Source organism: Rhinoraja longicauda, chromosome 34, assembly GCF_053455715.1.
Source record: "Rhinoraja longicauda isolate Sanriku21f chromosome 34, sRhiLon1.1, whole genome shotgun sequence".
Taxonomy (NCBI): domain Eukaryota; kingdom Metazoa; phylum Chordata; class Chondrichthyes; order Rajiformes; family Arhynchobatidae; genus Rhinoraja; species Rhinoraja longicauda.
This window is the reverse complement of record NC_135986.1, coordinates 11,515,482-11,535,481: the sequence shown is the minus strand read 5'-3', so window position 1 is coordinate 11,535,481 and position 20,000 is coordinate 11,515,482. Positions and strand designations below refer to the sequence as shown.

At 51.7% G+C, this 20,000-nt stretch overlaps 5 non-coding genes across 5 annotated transcripts; 3 read left to right on the top strand and 2 right to left on the bottom strand.

Annotated features, from left to right (window-relative positions):
- Nucleotides 1-1,168: 1,168 nt before the first annotated feature.
- Nucleotides 1,169-1,240, bottom strand: trnae-cuc (transfer RNA glutamic acid (anticodon CUC)). Its single transcript has one exon. It is a non-coding gene; the product is annotated as a tRNA-Glu (tRNA).
- A 6,145-nt stretch (nucleotides 1,241-7,385) lies between these two features.
- trnae-cuc (transfer RNA glutamic acid (anticodon CUC)) lies at nucleotides 7,386-7,458 on the top strand. The gene has a single exon. It is a non-coding gene; the product is annotated as a tRNA-Glu (tRNA).
- A 1,219-nt stretch (nucleotides 7,459-8,677) lies between these two features.
- trnaq-cug (transfer RNA glutamine (anticodon CUG)) lies at nucleotides 8,678-8,749 on the bottom strand. The gene has a single exon. It is a non-coding gene; the product is annotated as a tRNA-Gln (tRNA).
- Nucleotides 8,750-9,669: 920 nt separating this feature from the next.
- trnaq-cug (transfer RNA glutamine (anticodon CUG)) lies at nucleotides 9,670-9,741 on the top strand. The gene has a single exon. It is a non-coding gene; the product is annotated as a tRNA-Gln (tRNA).
- Nucleotides 9,742-15,176: 5,435 nt separating this feature from the next.
- On the top strand, nucleotides 15,177-15,248 carry trnaq-uug (transfer RNA glutamine (anticodon UUG)). The gene has a single exon. It is a non-coding gene; the product is annotated as a tRNA-Gln (tRNA).
- The last annotated feature ends 4,752 nt before the right edge of the window (nucleotides 15,249-20,000 follow it).

Here is a 20,000-nt window from a genome sequence, read left to right as displayed (position 1 = left end):
TTCTCCTGCCTTCTCCCCATAACCCCTGACACCCGAACTAATCAACAATCTGACAATCTCTGCCTTAAAAATATCCACTGACAAGGCCTTCACTGCCATCTATGGCAATGAATTCAAAACATATTTATCCATTTATTTATTTATCATTCTTTTACTATCTATCTACCTGTCTGTCGTTTTTACTTATTTATTTAATCAATCAATTAATTATTCAATTAACCAGCCAATTGGTTAATTGATTACCCAATTAAATAATTGATTATTCCCCCTCCCTCAGGTGCATTCCCCTCCACAGATGCTGCCTGACCCAGTGAGTTACTCCAGCACTTTGTGTCTGTCTTCGGCTTGTGACGTTTACTTGTTTTCAATCTCTGACCGCGACGGAGATGTGATGTTTCTCCGTGTCGTATCCCCGTCCCCACTGCGGCCTAACATCGAGGAGTTGCCGGCCTTCCCTGAAGACCGGCCCGGCGCTTCGTGCCGCGAGTGTGGCGCGGACTTTAACATCGCGGCGCTTGCGACCCTTTGCCGGGGATCGACTGCGGAGAGCTCCAGCCGCGGGGCCTGTGGACTTTAACGCCGTGAAGCCCGCGGTCTCTGGTGAGAAGAGGCCGACTCGGGAGCTCCGTGCCGCGGAGAGAGTTTCAACCGTCCCGACGCGGGGAGTTTCGATCGCCCCGACGCGAGGGCCTCGGACAGTCGGCAGCGGCGACTGCAGACGATTCAACAGCCCCGACCACGGGTGAACAAAGAGGAAGCTGATTGGACTTTATTACCTTCCATCACAGTGAGGAATGTGGAATCCGCTGTGGGGGATGTCTATGGGACATTTTATTTTATGTGGCTGTGTGTCTTGTTGCTTTTCACTTAGTCTGGCTCAAATTGCACCGAACCTTAATTGTTACATGTGACAATAAATTGATCTTGATCTTGAATCTTACAGAGCGATGCTGTACAACACCGGCCCCTGCTGGAGCAAGGCTGGAGGTGCGGGCAGTGAAGACACACACAAAGTGCTGGAGTAACTCAGCGGCTCAGGCAGCATCTGTAGGGAATGTGGAACAGGCCACGTTTAGGGCCGGGACCCTTCTTCAGTCTGTCCCGTGTTCCTGCCCCAGAGAGATTCCTTGTGTGAAGGGCAGCAAAGCAGTGGCACCAAAAGCTGCCGTTCCCTGACCGGGAATCGAACCCGGGCCGCGGCAGTGAGAGTGCCGAATCCTAACCACTAGACCACCAGGGAAGCTGCTGCCACTGAGGCGGACATTGGAACACTTCCTCTTGCAATTACTCACACTCATTCTCACCACTTTCCACACCGACAACACACACCAGCTGGACAAGTGTCTCCTCATCCCCAACTCAACTCTGTGGGGCTTGTACAAGGGTACAACGAGATTGGGAATGCGACTTCCATTCGATGAAATAAATTCCCCTCCACAGATGCTGCCTGACCCGCTGAGTTACTCCAGTTGTGTCTGTCTTCGGCTTGTTGTGTTTACAGAGCGATGCTGTACAACACCGGCCCCAGTGAATGCAGACACAAAGTGCTGGAGTAACTCATGGAAACATAGACACACAGAATAATAGGTGCAGGAGTAGGCCATTCGGCCCTTCGAGCCAACACCACAACATCTCTGCCACAGAGGGCAGTGGAGGCCAATTCACTGGATGAATTTAAGAGAGAGTTAAGAGAGAGTTAAGTAGAGCTCTAGGGGCTAGTGGAATCAAGGGATATGGGGAGAAGGCAGGCAGGCACGGGTTACTGATTGTGGATGATCAGCTGCGGCTTGCCTGCAGTCCGTCTGTCTTTTGTGTTTTTTGTTGGTTTTGTATGAATTGTAGTTTTAATATGGTGTAGTGTTTGTCTGTTATGTGTGTGTGTGTGTGTGGGGGGGGGGGGGTGGGGGGAATGGGAACTGTAAAATTCTCTCTCCCCAACGGAGACGCGACCTTTGTTTCTGTGTCGTGTCTCCGTTCCCGCTGCGGCCTACCACCGGCCATGCACCTGGGACCACCTGGGGCTCTGGTTCGCAGAGCCCGCGGCCCGGACTCACCACCTGCGGCGCTGGCTGCCTGCGGATGCTGCGGGAGCGGCTGCGACTCATCTCCGGAGGCTCCGGCGTGGGCCTCGTGGACGTCGGAAGCCCGCAGGCCCCTGGATGGGAGCCCCGACATCGGGAGCAGCGGCAGCGGCAGAGGCAGCGTGTTCGCGCGTCCCGAATCGCGGGGCTTGGGTCGGCCCACCGTGGACCTTTCACCGTCCGGCGCGGCCTGGAATAGGCCGCGGGATTTTCACCGCTCGGCGGGGGCTTCAATGTCGGGAGCCCCGACCGCCCCGACGTGGCAACGACAACAGCCTGACCACGGGAGAAGACGACAGGGGAAGAGAAAAAGACATCCTGGCCTTCCATCACAGTGAGGAGGTGACTGGAGGAGACTCACTGGGATGGATGTTTCTTTTTGTTTGGTGTTAGTTTGTGATTGTGTGTGTTATTGCATTTTTATTGATTATTCTTATTGGTCTTATTGTTGGACTGCGGGTAATGTTTAATTTCACTACACATTTATGTGTGTGTAACAAATAAACGACTATTGACTATTGACTATTGATGATCACAAGGAATGGCGGTGCTGGCTCGAAGGGCCGAATGGCCTCCTCCTGCACCTATTTCTATGTTTCTATGTTTTACCCTCCCTCTCTCCCCACCCCCTCTCATCCTCTCTCTCTCTCCCCACTCCCAACTCTTTCCCCTCCTCCCCATGTCCATTCCATGCCCATCTCTCTCCTCTGCATTGTACGCCTCTCCCCCCTATCTATACTCCCTGCTCATCACACCCGCCCCTTTCTCTCTCCTCCCCTCCCCCCCCCCTCTATTTTCCTCCTCACTCCTCACTCTTGACTCCCAGTCTCCACTCCCCTCCTCTCCCCTCCCATCTCCTCTCCCCTCATCCCTCCCCCTCACTCCGTCTCCATCAATATTGCACTAAAATCTGGAGTAACTTATCGGGACAGGCAGCATGCAGATGCTTTAGTTTAGTTTAGAGATACAGCACGGAAACAGGCCCTTCGGCCCACCATGTCTGCACGACCAGCGACCCCCGCACACTAATTCCTGGTGATCCCTGGGATGGCAGGACTTTCATATGAAGAAAGACTGGATAGACTCGGCTTGTACTCGCTGGAATTTAGAAGATTGAGGGGGGATCTTATAGAAACTTACAAAATTCTTAACGGGTTGGACAGGCTAGATGCAGGAAGATTGCTCCCGATGTTGGGGAAGTCCAGAACAAGGGGTCACAGTTTAAGGATAAGGGGGAAGTCTTTTAGGACCGAGATGAGAAAACATTTCTTCACACAGAGAGTGGTGAATCTGTGGAATTCTCTGCCACAGAAGGTAGTTGAGGCCAGTTCATTGGCTATATTTAAGAGGGAGTTAGATGTGGCCCTTGTGGCTAAAGGGATCAGGGGGTATGGAGAGAAGGCAGGTACGGGATACTGAGTTGGATGATCAGCCATGATCATATTGAAGGGCCGAAGGCTCGAAGGGCCGAATGGCCTACTCCTGCATCTATTTTCTATGTTTCTATGTTGTATGTTTCTATGTTTCTAACACTACCCGACACACACTAGGAACATTTTACAATTACCAGAAGCCAATGACCTACAAACCTACAAACCCGCACGTCTTTGGAGTGTGGGAGGAAACCAGAGAACCCGGAGCAAACCCACGCAGGTCACGGGGAGAACGTGCAAACTCCGTACGATCTGGAGATACAAGGAACTGCAGGGTCTGGTCTGGAAAGAAAAGACACCAAGTGCTGGAGTAACCCAGTGGCTCAGGCAGCATCTGTGGAGAACGTGGATGGAAATGGAGTCTTATGTGTACAATCGGTGTGAAGAAGGGTCTCGTCCCGAATCGTCACCTGTCCACGTTCTCCAGAGATGCTGCCGGAGCCGCTGAGTTACTCCAGCACATTGTGTCTTTTTTTTCTGAAGCAGCTTCTGCAGTTTATTATGGTTCTCTGAAGAACCTGGACAGGAGAAGTTTGGGGTGGGGGGTGGGGAGCAATGTTTACAATCGGTCTGAAGTAGGGTCCCAACTCGAAACGTCACCTGAGTTGGAAGGAACTGCAGATGCTGATTTACACCGAAGATAGATGGAGTAACTCAGATAGATAGATTTACACAAGATGCTGGAGTAACTCAGCAGGTCAGGCAGCATCTCTGGAGAGAAGGAATGGGTGACGTTTCGGGTCGAGACCCTTCTTCAGTACCAGCATCAGGGGAGGGGGGCGGGACACGGAGATAAGAAAGTGTCAGAGATCAAAAGAGACGGAGGTCAAGGGAAATGTAGAATGGACCATTGTTAGCTGGGAGAAGCCGGCAACAAAGCAAACAGACATACAATGTGATCAGGGGGACAGTCAGACTGGTGGGAGAACTGGGAAGGGGGAGGGGATGGAGGGAGAGGGAAAGCAAGGGTCACTTGAAGTTAGAGAAGTCAATGTTGATACCGCTGGGGTGTAAGCTGCCCGAACGAAATATGAGGTGCTGTTCCTCCAATTTGCGCTGGGCCTCACTCTGACAACGGAGGAGGCCCAGGCCAGAAAGGTCAGGGCGGGAGTGGGAGGGGGAGTTGAAGTGCTGAGCCACCGGGAGATCAGGTAGGTCTAGGCGGACCGAGCGGAGGCGTTCAGCGAAACGATCGCCGAGCCTGCGCTTGGTCTCGCCGATGTACAGGAGTCATAAGGTCATAAGTGTTAGGAGTAGAATTAGGCCATTTGGCCCATCAAGTCTACTCCGCCATTCAATCACGGCTGATCTATCTCTCCCTCCTAACCCCATTCTCCTGCCTTCTCCCCATAACCCCGCACTAATCAAGAATCTATCTCTCTCTGCCTTAAAAATATCCACTGACTTGTGGCCTCCACAGCCGTCTGTGGCAAAGAATTCCACAGATTCACCGCCCTCTGACTAAAGAAATTCCTCCTCATCTCCTTCCTAAAGGAACGTCCTTTAATTCTGAGGCTGTGCCCTCTGGTCCTAGACTCTCCCACTAGTGGAAACATCATCTCCACATCCACTCTATCCAGGCCGCTCACTGTTCTGTACGTTTCAAAGAGGTCCCCTCCCCCCCTCATCCTAAACTCCAGCGAGTTCCTTCGAATCTCCAGCCTCCAAACTGCAGGGGGAGGTACAGAGAGACATGTTGCATCTCATGTGGTTGCAGGGGAAGGCACCTGGGTAGGGGGTGGTTTGGGTGGGAAGGGACGAGTGGACCAGGGAGTTGCGGAGGGAGGGGGAGGGGAGGGGGTTTGGGGGACAATAGACAATAGACAATAGGTGCAGGAGGAGGCCATTCGGCCCTTTGAGCCAGCACCGCCATTCAATGTGATCATGGCTGATCATTCTCAATCAAGGGCGAGGGGGGAGGGGATGGAGAGAGAGAGAAAGCAGGGACTATCTGAAGTTGGAGAAGTCAATGTTCATACCGCTGGGGTGTAGGCTTCCCAAGCGAAATACGAGGTGCTGTTCCTCCAATTTGCGCTCGGCCTCTCTCTGACAATGTTCCTGCCCCAGAGAGATTCCTTGTGTGAAGGGCAGCAAAGCAGTGGGGCCAGAAGCTGCCGTTCCCTGACCGGGAATCCTAACCACTAGACCACCAGGGAAGCTGCTGCCAGTGAGGTGGACATTGGACGATGTGGAAGATGTGGAAGAAGGAACTGCAGGCGCTGCGTTACTAATACAGGCACAAAGGGATCAGGGGGTATGGAGAGAAGGCAGGTACAGGATACTGAGTTGGATGATCAGCCATGATCATATTGAATGGCGGTGCAGGCTCGAAGGGTCGAATGGCCTACTCCTGCACCTATTGTCTATGTTTCTATGTTTCTAACCCCTGGGAAAGCCCACCCACGCCTCCACTTCCCCAGAAGCCTCAGGAGATTCGGCACAGCCCCTAATCCTCCCACCAACTCCTACAGATGCGCCACAGGAAGCATTTCATCCGGATGCATCCGGCTCGGTCTGAGAACAGCTCCGTCCCAGACCGCAAGATATCTCAGCGAATTGTGGACGCAGCCCAGACCATCGCACACACAAACCTCCCTTCCACCGACTCCGTCTACACCTCACGCTGCCTCGGCAAGGCCAGCAGCCCAGACCATCACACAAACCAACCTCCCTTCCACCGACTCCATCTACACCTCACACTGCCTCGGCAAGGCCAGCAGCATCATCAAGGACCAGTCTCACCCCGGCCACTCCCTCTTCTCCCCTCTCCCATCGGGGCAAGAGGTACAGAAGTGTGGAAACGCACACCTCCAGATTCAGGGGCAGTTTCTTCCCGGCTGTTATCAGGCAACTGAACCATCCCACCACAACCAGAGAGCAGTGCTGAACTACTATCTACCTCATTGGTGACCCTCGGACTATCCTTGATCGGACTTTATCACGCATTAAACATTATTTGCATTATTCCCTTATCCTGTATCCTGTACAATGTAAATGGCTCGATTGTAATCACGTATTGTCTTTCCGCTGAATGGTCAGCACGCAACAAAGCTTTTCACTGTACCTCCCTACACGTGACAATAAACTAGACTGAACTAAGTGCACCCCTCCATGTTGTCCAGTGATGCTGCCTGTGTTCTGTCTTTAGGTGCAGGAGTGGGCCATTCGGCCCTTCGAGCCTGTACGCACCGCCATTCAATATGATCATGGCTGATCATCCAGCTCAGTATCCCGTACCTGCCTTCTCTCCGTACCCCCTGATCCCTTTAGCCACAAGGGCCACATCTAACTCCCTCTTAAATATAGCCAATGAACTGGCCTCAACTACCTTCTGTGGCAGAGAATTCCACAGACTCACCACTCTCTGTGTGAAAAAAAACTTTCTCATCTCGGTCCTAAAAGACTTCCCCCTTATCCTTAAACTGTGATCCCTTGTTCTGGACTTCCCCAACATCGGGAACAATCATCCTGCATCTAGCCTGTCCAACCCCTTAAGAATTTTGTACGTTTCTATAAGATCCCCCCTCAATCTTCTAAATTCCAGCGAGTACAAGCCGAGTCTATCCAGTCTTTCTTCATATGAAAGTCCTGCCATCCCAGGAATCAATCTGGTGAACCTTCTCTGTACTCCCTCTATGGCAAGAATGTCTTTCCTCAGATGCTTTCTCCTAGACACACTGACGTTTGAGTCGGGAGAGCAGACGTGGGCAGAATATTGCAGCTGGCATCTTAGCAGAGCCCCACAGAGTTGAGTTGAGGATGAGGAGACACTTGTCCAGCTGGTGTGTGTTGTCGGTGTGGAAAGTGGTGAGAATGAGTGTGAGTAATTGCAAGAGGAAGTGTTCCAATGTCCGCCTCAGTGGCAGCAGCTTCCCCTGGTGGTCTAGTGGTTAGGATTCGGCACTCTCACTGCCGCGCCCCTGGTTCGATTCCCGGTCAGGGAACGGCAGCTTTTGGCCCCACTGCTTTGCTGCCCTTCACACAAGGAATCTCTCTGGGGCAGGAACACGGGACTGCAGATGAAATGTGTCGGAAGGAACTGCAGGTGCTGCTTTAAACTAAAGTGAGACACAACAAGCTGGAGTAACTCAGCGGGACAGGCAGCATGCAGATGCTTTAATTTAGTTTAGAGATACAGTGCGGAAACAGGCCCTTCGGCCCACCATGTCCGCGCCGACCAGCGATCCCCACACACTAACACTACCCTACACACACTAGGGACATTTTACAATTACCAGAAGCCAATTAACCTACAAACCCGCACGTCTATGGAGTGCGGGAGGAAACCGGAGCACCCGGAGAAAACCCACGCAGGTCACGGGGAGAGCGTGCAAACTCCGTACAGACGGCGCCCGTGGTTGGGATCGAACCCGGGTGTCTGGCGCTGTGAGGCAGCAGCTCTACCCGCTGCGCCACCTGTTACATGGAACTGCAGATGCTGCTTTACAACTGTAGACACAGCGAGCCCCTATTCATGTTCTCCACAGCTGCTGCCTGTCCTGCTGTGTTGCTCCGACTCTGTGTAATCCGTCTGCTGGACCTGGCGCCAATCCTGGAGATGTCCAGGTGACAGGGAATTGGGAATTGGGACAGTCTTGCTGTCTCTCTGCACGGTGGCGCAGCGGTAGAGTTGCTGCCTTACAGCAGCCAGAGACCCCGGTTCCATCCCGACTACGGGTGCCGTCTGTACGGAGTTTGTACGTTCTCCCCGTGACCTGCGTGGGTTTTCTCCGAGATCTTCGGTTTCCTCCCACACTCCAAAGACGTGCAGGTTTGTAGGTTAATTGACTTGGTAAATGTAAAAATTGTCCCTAGTGGGTGTAGGGACGTTAAAGGACGTTCTCTTAGGAAGGAGATGAGGAGGAATTTCCGTGGAATCTGTGGGATTCTTTGCCACAGACGACTGTGGAGGCCACAAGTCAGTGGATATTTTTAAGGCAGAGATAAATAGATTCTTGATTAGTGCGGGTGTCAGAGGTTATGGGGAGAAGGCAGGAGAATGGGGTAGGGAGGGAGAGATAGATCAGCCGTGATTGAATGGCGGAGTAGATTTGATGGGCCGAATGGCCTAATTCTACTCCTATCACGTGTGGCCTCACGTCCTTCATACCATTGTGTTGTGAGCTAACCAAACAGAAAATTAGGTGCTTGCAATAGATAATGAGGTTCCACCGAGATTCGAACTCGGATCGCTGGATTCAGAGTCCAGAGTGCTCACCATTACACCACGGAACCCACAGCCAATGGTGACCTCTTCCCCTGCTCCACTCCTGTACACTGGGCCTGAGATGACCACAAACTTGCCAACGTACATCGGTGAGGCCGCACTTGGACTATCGTGTGCAGATCTGGGCACCATGTTACAGGAAAGATGTTGTCAAGCCTAAAAGGGCACAGGCAAGATTTACGAGGATGTTGCCAGGACTAGAGGGTGTGAGCTACAGGGAGAGGTTGAGCAGGCTGGGACTCTATTCCTTGGAGCGCAGGAGGGTGAGGGGTGATCTTCACGAGGTGTACAAAATCATGAGAGGAATAGATTGGGTAGAGTCTCTTGCCCAGAGTAGGTGAATCGTGGACCAGAGGACATAGGTTTAAGATGAAGAGCAAAAGATTTAATAGGAACATGAGGGGTATCTTTTTCCACACAGAGGGTGGTGGGTGTATGGAACGAGCTGCCGGTGGAGGTAGTTGAGACTGGGACAATCCCAACGTTTAAGGAACAGTTAGACGGGTACATGGATAGGACAGGTGTGGAGGGATATGGAGTAAACGTGGGCAGATGGGACTAGTGCAGCTGGGACATGTTGGCCCGTGTGGGCGAGTTGGGCCGAAGGGCCTGTATCACTCTGCGACCCCGGGAATCTCATGATTTTGTACACCTCATGAAGATCAGCCCTCACCCTCCTGCGCTCCAAGGAATAGAGTCCCAGCCTGTTCAACCTCTCCCTGTAGCTCACACCCTCTAGTCCTGGCAACATCCTCGTAAATCTTGCCTGTGCCCTTTTAGGCTTGACAACATCTTTCCTGTAACATGGTGCCCAGATCTGCACACGATAGTCCAAGTGCGGCCTCACCGACGTACGTTGGCAAGTTTGTGGTCATCTCAGGCCCAGTGTACAGGAGTGGGGCAGGGAAAGCGGTCACCATTGGCTGTGGGTTCCGTGGTGTAATGGTGAGCACTCTGGACTCTGAATCCAGCGATCCGAGTTCGAATCTCGGTGGAACCTCATCATCTATTGCAAGGACCTAATTTTCTGTTTGGTTAGCTCACAACACAATGGTATGAAGGACGTGAGGCCACACGTGATAGGAGTAGAATTAGGCCATTCGGCCCATCAAATCTACTCCGCCATTCAATCATGGCTGATCTATCTCTCCCTCCCAACCCCATTCTCCTGCCTTCTACCCATAACCCCTGACACCCGCACTAATCAAGAATCTATCTATCTCTGCCTTAAAAATATCCACTGACTTGTGGCCTCCACAGCCGTCTGTGGCAAAGAATTTCAACAGAAATTCCTCCTCATCTCCTTCCTAAAAGAACGTCCTTTAATTCTGAGGCTGTGCCCTCTAGTCCTAGACTCTCCCACTAGTGGAAACATCCTCTCCACATCCACTCTATCCAGGCCGCTCACTATTCTGTACGTTTCAAAACAAGGTTCCTCCCTCATCCTTCTAAACTCCAGCGAGTACAGGCCCACTGCCGACAAACGCTCATCGTAGGTTAACCCACTCATTCCTGGGATGGTTCTTGTAAACCTCCTCTGGACCCTCTCCAGAACCAGCACATCCTTCCTCAGATATGGGGCCCAAAATTGCTCACAATGTTCCAAATGCGGCCTTACCAGCGCCTTATAGAGCCTCAGCATTACATCCCTGTTGTTGTACACAAGCTCTCTTGAAATAAATGCAGTGAGGACATTGCACTTTTGTCTTCAAATGAATGGACCTTAACCAGACTTTTATGCTGAAATCAGAAGAGGTCAAAGTAACAGAGTGACACAAAGCGCTGGAGTAACTCAGCGGGTCAGGCAGCATCTCTGGAGAACGTGGATCGGTGACGTCTCGGGCTGGGGACCCTTCTTCAGATTGGTATCCGGGCCTACGGTATCCGGGCCTACAGTGTCCGGACCTACACTGTCCGGGCCTACAGTGTCCGGGCCTACGGTGTCCGGGCCTATAGTGTCCGGGCCTACACTGTCCGAGCCTACACTGTTCGGGCCTACACTGTCCGGGCCTACACTGTCAGGGCCTACATTGTCCGGGCCTACACTATCCGGGCCTACAGTGTCCAGGCCTACTGTGTCCAAACCTACAGTGTTCGGGCCTACAGTGTCCGCGCCTACACCCCAGACTCTTCTTCAGATTGAGTCTGGGGTGAAGGGAGGGAGGGAAGAAAGATGGGAGAGAGGTAGGGTTGTCAACTATCTCACTCCCAAATAAGGGACAAAAGGTGACGTCACCGCCCCGTGCCCCACGTGACCTCACCCAGCCAGCGGCCACGTGCTCCCGTTTCACCAATGGCGGCCGCCCAGGCCGGGAGGCGGGTTGCTATGCAACCTCTGTTAGGTGGTTCCCGGGCCTCCGGGCCTACAGTGTCCAGGCCTACAGTTTCCAGGGTTGTGGGGGAACAGTATGTGTGATGATACCATTAAAATGCAGAATATATCTCGTCTATCAATTCACTGATTTTTGTTATTTTTCTTTTAAAATGTTTCTGCAAGTTACTGCCGACTAAAATGGCGCCGTGACGCACTACGGTTTGTAGGGTCGAGTGGTCTATCTTGTTCCTCTCGTATCTTTGCCCATGACATGCTACGGTTTGTAGGGTCGAGTGGTCTATCTTGCTCCTCTAGTATCTTTGTTTTTAGGGTCGAGTGGTCTATCTTGCTCCTCTAGTATCTTTGCCCATGACATGTTACGTTTTTTAGGGTCGAGTGGTCCATCTTGTTCCTCTAGTATCTTTGTTTTTAGGGTCGAGTGGTCCATCTTGTTCCTCTAGTATCTTTGTTTTTAGGGTCGAGTTGTCCATCTTGCTCCTCTAGTATCTTTGGTTTTTAGGGTCGAGTGGTCCATCTGGCTCCTCTAGTATCTTTGGTTTTTAGGGTCGAGTGGTCTATCTGGCTCCTCTAGTATCTTTGGTTTTTAGGGTCGAGTGGTCTATCTTGCTCCTCTAGTATCTTTGGTTTTTAGGGTCGAGTGGTCTATCTGGCTCATCTAGTATCTTTGGTTTTTAGGGTCGAGTGGTCTATCTGGCTCCTCTAGTATCTTTGGTTTTGAGGGTCGAGTGGTCCATCTTGCTCCTCTAGTATCTTTGGTTTCCACTGTATCATTCTGTGACTCTACGACTCTATGAGGAGATGTCACCGGGAGAAAAGTCGTGTCGAGCCGAGGACCAGCGGACGAGCTCGGCCAAGAAGGGAATGATCCCGAGACCCGTGGAGTTGGAGCGGGAACGTTGAGCGGCGGGCGGGGAACGCCCGGATGGCCGCTTGCGTCCGGCACGAGGGAGGAGGCTCGATCTCTGCACGTGCCCACAAGGGCAGCACAACCCCCTGACAGCAGACACGTCCCACCCACATCCCCACTGGGATCACTGGACCCAGAGTGCCCACTGTTACACCACGGAACCCACAGCAGATGCTGACTGCTCCCCCTGACCCAGGAGGAGGTTTACGGACACGATCCCACAAATCAGTTGGTTAACATATGGAAAGTAATTTTTGTATTAGTTTATTCACAAAATGCTGGGGTAAGACCTGGAGTAATATGTTGAAAGACTGGAGCGACTAAGCTTTTATACACTGGAATTTAAAAGGATGAAGGGAGATCTTATCGAAACGTATAAGATTATTAAGGGGTTCGACACGTTAGAGGCAGGAAACATGTTCCCAATGTTGGGGGAGTCCAGAACCAGGGGCCACGGTTTAAGAATAAGGGGTAGGCCATTTAGAACGGAGATGAGGAAAAACATTTTCAGTCAGAGAGTTGTGAATCTGTGGAATTCTCTGCCTCAGAAGGCAGTGGAGGCCAATTCTCTGAATGCATTCAAGAGAGAGCTAGATAGAGCTGTTAAGGATAGCGGAGTCAGGGGGTATGGGGGAGAAGGCAGGAACGGGGTACTGATTGAGAATGATCAGCCATGATCACATTGAATGGCGGTGCTGGCTCAAAGGGCCGAATGGCCTACTCCTGCACCTATATTCTATTGTCTATTGTCTATAGTAACTCAGCAGGTCAGGCAACATCTCAGGAGAGAAGGAATGGGTGACGTTTCGGGTCGACACCCTTCTTCAGACTGATGTCAGGGGGCGGGACAAAGGAAGGATATAGGTGGAGACAGGAAGATAGAGGGAGAACTGCGAAGGGGGAGGGGAAGAGAGGGACAGAGGAAATATCTAAGGTTGGAGAAGTCAATGTTCATACAGCTGGTTTATTTTTTAAAATTTGTATTAGTTTAGTTTAGTTCAGAGATACAGCGCGGAAACAGGCCCTTTGGCCCACCGGGTCCGCGCCGACCAGCGATCCCCGCACACTAACACTATCCTACACACACTAGGGACAATTTTTACATTTACCAAGCCAATTAACCTACAAACCTGCACATTTTTGGAGTGTGGGAGGAAACCGAAGATCTCGGAGAAAACCCACGCAGGTCACGGGGAGAACGTACAAACTCCGTACAGACGGCGCCCGTAGTCGGGATCGAACCCGGGTCTCCGGCGCTGCATTCGCTGTAAGGCAACAACTCTACCGCTGCGCCACCGTGCCGCCCTGATGAGCGTTTGTGGGCACTGGGCCTGTACTCGCTGGAGTTTAGAAGGATGAGGGGGGACCTCATTGAAACTTACTAAATAGTGAGCGGCCTGGATAGAGTGGATGTGGAGAGGATGTTTCGACTCATGCACGCTTCCACTGCCTGCACATGATCCACCTCCCTCCATTCTCTACATATCCATGTCACTAGTATTTCTGTGGGCGGCACGGTGGCGCAGCGGTAGAGCTGCTGCCTCAGGGCGCCAGAGACCCGGGTTACATCCTGACTACGGGTGCTGTCTGAGTGGAGTTTGTACGTTCTCCCCGTGACCTGCTCTAAGCCAGCAAAGTCCGATCAAGGATAGTCCGAGGGTCACCAATGAGGTAGATAGTAGTTCAGCACTGCTCTCTGGTTGTGGTGGGATGGTTCAGTTGCCTGATAACAGCCGGGAAAAAACTGTCCCTGAATCTGGAGGTGTGCGTGTTCACACTTCTGTACCTCTTGCCCCGATGGGAGAGGGGAGAAGAGGGAGTGGCCGGGGTGAGACTGGTCCTTGATGATGCTGCTGGCCTTGCCGAGGCAGCGTGAGGTGTGGATGGAGTCGGTGGGAGGGAGGTTGGTTTGTGTGATGGTCTGGGCTGCTGGCCTTGCCGAGGCAGCGTGAGGTGTAGATGGAGTCGGTGGAGGGGAGGTTGGTTTGTGTGATGGTCTGGGCTGCGTCCACAATCCTCTTCCTGCTGCATTCTGACGTTTCCACCTGCTTTAAGAAGACCACCATCATCCCAGTGCCAAAGAAACGCAAGGCAGAGTCCCTGAATGCCCACTGCCCAGTGGCTGTGAGACCCACCATCATGAAATGGTGGGCGGTACGGTGGTGCAGTGGTAGAGCTGCCTTCTCACAGCGCCGGAGACCCGGGTTCCACCCCAACTACGGGTGCTGTCTGTACGGAGTTTGCATGTTCTCCCCGTTACCTGCGTGGGTTTTCTCCGGGTGCTTCTCACTAAGGTTGCCAACTGACCCGTATTGGCCGGGACATCCCGTAGTTTGGGCTAAATTATTTTGTCCCGTACGGGACCGCCCTTGTCCCGTAGTAGGCCCGGGGGGGGGGGGGGGGGTTCACTGTAGGCCCGGACACTGTAGGCCCGGGCACTGTAGGCCCGGACACTGTAGGCCCAGACACTGTAGGCCCGGACACTGTAGGCCCGGAAACTGTAGGCCCGGACACTGTAGGCCCGGACACTGTAGGCCCGGACACTGTAGGCCCGGACACTGTAGGCCCGGACACTGTAGGCCCGGACCCTGTAGGCCCGGACACTGTAGGCCCGGACACTGTAGGCCCGGAAACTGTAGGCCCGGACACTGTAGGCCCGGACACTGTAGGCCCGGACACTGTAGGCCCGGACACTGTAGGCCCGGACACTGTAGGCCCGGACACTGTAGGCCCGGACACTGTAGGCCCGGACACTGTAGACCTGGACACTCTAGGTCCAGGGGCCGCTGTAGGCCCGGAAACTGTAGGCTCACGGAGTGTGTTCGGGGAGCGGGGCCGAGTGTGTTCGCTTAACAGAGGTTGCGTGGCAACCCGCCTCCCGGCCCGGGCGGCCGCCATTGGTGGAGCGGGAGCACATGGCCGCAGGCTGGGTGAGGTCACGTGGGGCGCAGGGCGGTGACGTCACCTTGTCCCGTATTTGGGAGCGAGATAGTTGGCAACCCCTGCTTCTCAAACTCTAAAGACATGCAGGTTTGTAGGTTAATTGGCTTCAGTAAAAATTGTAAATTGTCCCTGGTGTGTGTAGGGATAGTGTTAGTGCACGCTGGTCGGCGCGGACTCGGTGGGCCGAAGGGCCTGTTTCCATGCTGTATCTCTAAAGACTAAAGTGACTTTCCTGAGGGGAGGGAGTGCAGGTTCCATGGTGTAATGGTGAGCACTCTGGACTTTGAATCCAGCGATCCGAGTTCGAATCTCGGTGGAGCCTCAATATTTGCTGAATCAGCAATCGATGAAGTGGAGGCCTTGCCCATTGAAGAGCTGAGCTCAGCGTTACAGGTGGATGTCAATAGTTTTGGTATCTCTAAACTAAATAGGATGAGGGGCGATCTTGCAGAGGTGCACAAAATCATGAGGGGAATAGATCGGGTAGACGCACAGAGTCTCTTGCCCAGAGTAGGGGAATCGAGGACCAGAGGACATGGGTTTAAGGTGAAAGGGAAAATATTTTATAGGAATCTTAAGGGGTACGTTTTTCACACAGAGGGTGGTGGGTGTATGGAACGAGCTGCCAGAGGAGGTAGTTGAGGCTGGGACTATCCCAACGTTTAAGAATCATTTAGACAGGTACAAGGATAGGACAGGTTTGGAGGGATATGGACCAAAAGGTGGGACTAGTGTAGCTGGGGCATGCTGGTCGGTGTGGGCAAGTTGGGCCGAGGAGCCTGTTTCCACACTGTATCACTCTGTGACTCTAATAAACTCAGCCAGCCTTTCACAGGGCCAAGTCAGCAGAGTTGTAAATCTGAGGAATTCTCTGCCTCAGAAGGCAGTGGAGGCCAATTCTCTCAATGCATTCAAGAGAGAACTAGATAGAGCTCTTAAGGATAGCGGAGTCAGGGGGTATGGGGAGAAGGCAGGAACGGGGTACTGATTGAGAATGATCAGCCATGATCACATTGAATGGTGGTGTTGGCTGGAAGGGCCGAATGGCCTCCTCCCGCACCTATTGTCTATTGTTTATTGTCTATGAAGTCCTGCTAACTGCAGGTGCCAACCAGGGTTGTGAACAGTGTTTACTGGCTGGGACTCTCGTGAACAAAATGGCGTCGGATCTGGCTCAGAGTCATAGAAAGAAACATAGAAAATCGGTGCAAGAGGAGGCCATTCGGCCCATCGAGCCAGCACCGCCACTCAATATGATTATGACTGAGCATACAGAATCAGTATCCCGTTCCTGCTTTCTCCCCATCTCCCTTGATTCCGTTAGCACTGAGAGCTAAATCCGACTCTCTCTTGAAACCATCCAGGGAATCGGCCTCCACTGCCTTCTGTGGCGGAGAATTCCACAGATTCACAACTCTCCGGGTGACGAGGTCATGGTTACGGGCTGGGGCTTCTGTGACCAAAATGGTGACGGGTCTCCTAATCTGAGGAAACACATTGTAGCCTTAGAGGGAGTACAGAGAAGGTTCACCAGATTGATCCCTGGGATGGCGGGACTTTCATATGAAGAAAGACTGGATAGACCAGGCTTATACTCGCTGGAATTTAGAAGACTGAGGGGGGATCTTATAGAAACATAAAATTCTTAAGGGGTTGGAGAGGATAGATGCGGGAAGATTGTTCTCGATGTTGGGGAAGTCCAGAACCAGGGGTCACAGCTTAAGGATAAGGGGGAAGTCTTTTAGGACTGAGATGAGAAAACATTTCTTCACACAGAGAGTGGTGAATCTGTGGAATTCTCTGCCACAGAAGGTAGTTGAGGCCAGTTCATTGGCTATATTTAAGAGGGAGTTAGATGTGGCCCTTGTGGCTAAGGGGATCAGGGGATATGGAGAGAAGGCAGGTACAGGATACTGAGCTGGATGATCAGCCATGATCATATTGAATGGCGGTGCGTACAGGCTCGAAGGGCCGAATGGCCTACTCCTGCACCTATTTTCTATGTTTCTATGGGCCTGTCATGGAATTAGAGAGAAATACTGCAGAGTGATTCAGTGTGGAAACAGGCCCCGCAGACGAGACGTTCTGATGGCGGGGAGACGGAGAGAAGAGGAAGGGCCGAGGGGAGAGGGCAGGTTCCGTGGTGTAACGGTGAGTCCAGCGATCCCAGTTCGAATCTCGGTGGAACCTCAATGTTTGCTGAGTCATCTCTTCGTAAATTGACAGCACGCAAGTTGAAACACTAACAATCTTCTGCTGACAAAGCAGACTGCAGACGCTGGAATTTGGTGCAGAAAAACAAAACAGCTATCACTTATCCTATTTTGCTTAGGCAGCTTACACCCCAATGTTATAAATATTGACTTCTCGAACTTCAATTAACCCTTGCTTTCTCTCTCTCTCCCTCCAGACCAAAACCAGAACCAGAATAATCTTTATTGTCATCCAAAAACACAAGTCTTTTGGACGAAATTCCGTTACCCACAGTCCAACAATAAGAGCGATAAAAATAAGCAATTCCACACACAATCACAAACCAACAAAAAACAAAAAATAAGAACCATCCATCACAGTGAGTCTCCTCCAGTCACCTCCTCACTGTGATGGAAGGCCAGAATGTCTTTTCTCTTCCCCTGCCGTCTTCTCCCGTGGTCAGGCTGTTGAAGTTGCCACGTCGGGGCGGTCGTGGCTCCCGTCATTGAGGCCCCCGCCGTGCGGAGAAAGATCCCGCGGCCTGTTTCAGGCCTCTCCGGACGGTGAAAGGTCCGCGGCGGGCCGACCCAAGCCCCGCGATCCGGGACGGGCGAGCACGCTGCCGCTGTCGGAGTTTCCAATGTCGTCCCCCACCCACGGGCCTGCGAGCTTCCGATATCCACGTGGCCCGCGGCCGAAGCCTCCGAAGGCGAGTCGCAACCGCTCCCGCAGCGCCACCACAGCCTCTGAAGGCAGCCAGCTCCTTAGGTGGTGAGTACAGTCCACGAGCTGTGCGAACCAGAGCCCTGGTGGTCCCAGCTGGAGGCCGCCAGCTCCATGTGTTTGGCCGATGGTAGGCCGCAGCGGGAACGGAGACACCACCCAGAAAACAAAGGTCGCGTCTCCGTTCGGAAGAGACAATTTTACAGTTCCCCCCCCCCACACACACACACATAGTACACAACCATAAAAAAACACTACATCACATCTAAACACTACAACTAAGACAAAAAACAACAAAAAAACACAAAAGACAAACGGACGGCAGGCGAGCCGCAGCTGCTAGGGCAGCATTTGGTGAGGCAGCGGCTCGACCCGCTGCACCACTCTTGTGCCAACCTGATCAAGCAATTACTTTGTGACTTTGCACTTAAGATGTGCCAGATATCGGCGAGGGTCAAGCAGTTCTTGGGAAATGAGGAAGTCAGTTGAAAATATCCGGAGGAAGGTTGGTGACCTTGAAAGCTGGTACGTTGCAAGGACTTCATGATTCATAACGTCATGAGTCACAGTGTTATACAGCATGAATACAGGCCCTTTGGCCCATCTAATTGATGCTGACCAAAATGCCCCATCCACACTGCTCCCATTCAGTTCAGGTCAGTTTAGATTATTTCAGTTTAATTTGGTTTACTTTAGTTCAGTTCAGTTTGGTTTAATTTAGATTATTTTAGTTTGGTTTGGTTTAATTTCATTTAGATTAGTTAGGTTTAGTTTAGTTTAGATTGTTTTAGTTTTAGTTTTAGAGTTACAGTGCGGCAACAGGCCCTTCGGCCCACCGGGTCCACGCCGACCAGCGATCCCCGCACATTAACACTATCCTACACACACTAGGGACAATTTACATTTACACCAAACCAATTAACCTGCAAACTTGTGCGTCTTTGGAGTGTGGGAGGAAACCGAAGATCTCAGAGAAAACCCACGCAGGTCACGGGGAGAACGTACAAACTCCACACAGACCACAAAAAACACCGCATCACATCTACACACTACAATTAAGACCAAAAACACAAAAGACAAACGGACCACAGGCGAGCCGCCACTTCCTGTACCTCCATCCCCCCCCCTTCGCAGTTCTTCAACTAGTCTGACTGTCCTGACATTTTATCTCTGTTTGCTTTGTTGTTACCTTCTCCCAGCTAACAATGATCTATTCTACATTTTCCTTGATCCCCATCCCCTTTGTCCCTTCTTCACACCTTACACTTCCTTATCTCTCTATCTCCCTCCCCCCTGACTCAGTCTGGAGAAGGGTCTCGTCCCGAAACGTCACCGTTCCTTCTCTCCAGCGATGCTGCCTGCCCCGCTGAGTTACTCCAGCACTTTGTGCCTTTCTTCGGTATAAACCAGCATCTGCAGTTCCTTCCTGCAACTGATTAAACCTTGCCTTTCCCAATACTGGGGTCACCTAGTTTACGGAAATTTAACGCATAGATTTTCAAAGCAATTTTCAAGGTGGTAATAATAATATGTTTCATAGCATTCATTAATGATGGAATGCAGTACGCATTCCCTGAGGTTAATTATTGGTTGTGTTGAGGTGGTTATTCATTGAAATGTGTGGTTTAGATCCATAATTGTCACTGGAGCACCATAATTGTCACTGAAACACTATCAGTCTTATGCTGGCAAAAGAGACTGCAGATGCTGGAACCTGGAGCACAAAATAAACTGCTATCAATGACATTAAAACTTGCCTTTCCAAATACTGGGGTTGGCTGAACTTCGGAAATTCAACTTTATGCACAAGCTCCCATACATGTTCAAACCATTGTTCAGGATAGTAATAATATAATAATAATAATAATAATATATTTATTTTATATAGCGCCTTAACCCATGCACAAAGCGCTTTACAAATACAATTAACATAGAAACAAACAGACAAACAGACAAACTATCCTGACGGAAAAGCGGCGAATACTCAACGCCAGCGTCCTCTCACGTCAGGGTCCGGCAGTAGACATTAAAGAACACAAGACACACAGATACAATTTTTTACACAAAACAGCCATCACAGTGATTGCTCTAGGCATACCCTCACTGTGATGGAAGGCAAAGTCTTATCTCCTCCTCGTTCTTCTCCCGTGGCGCCACG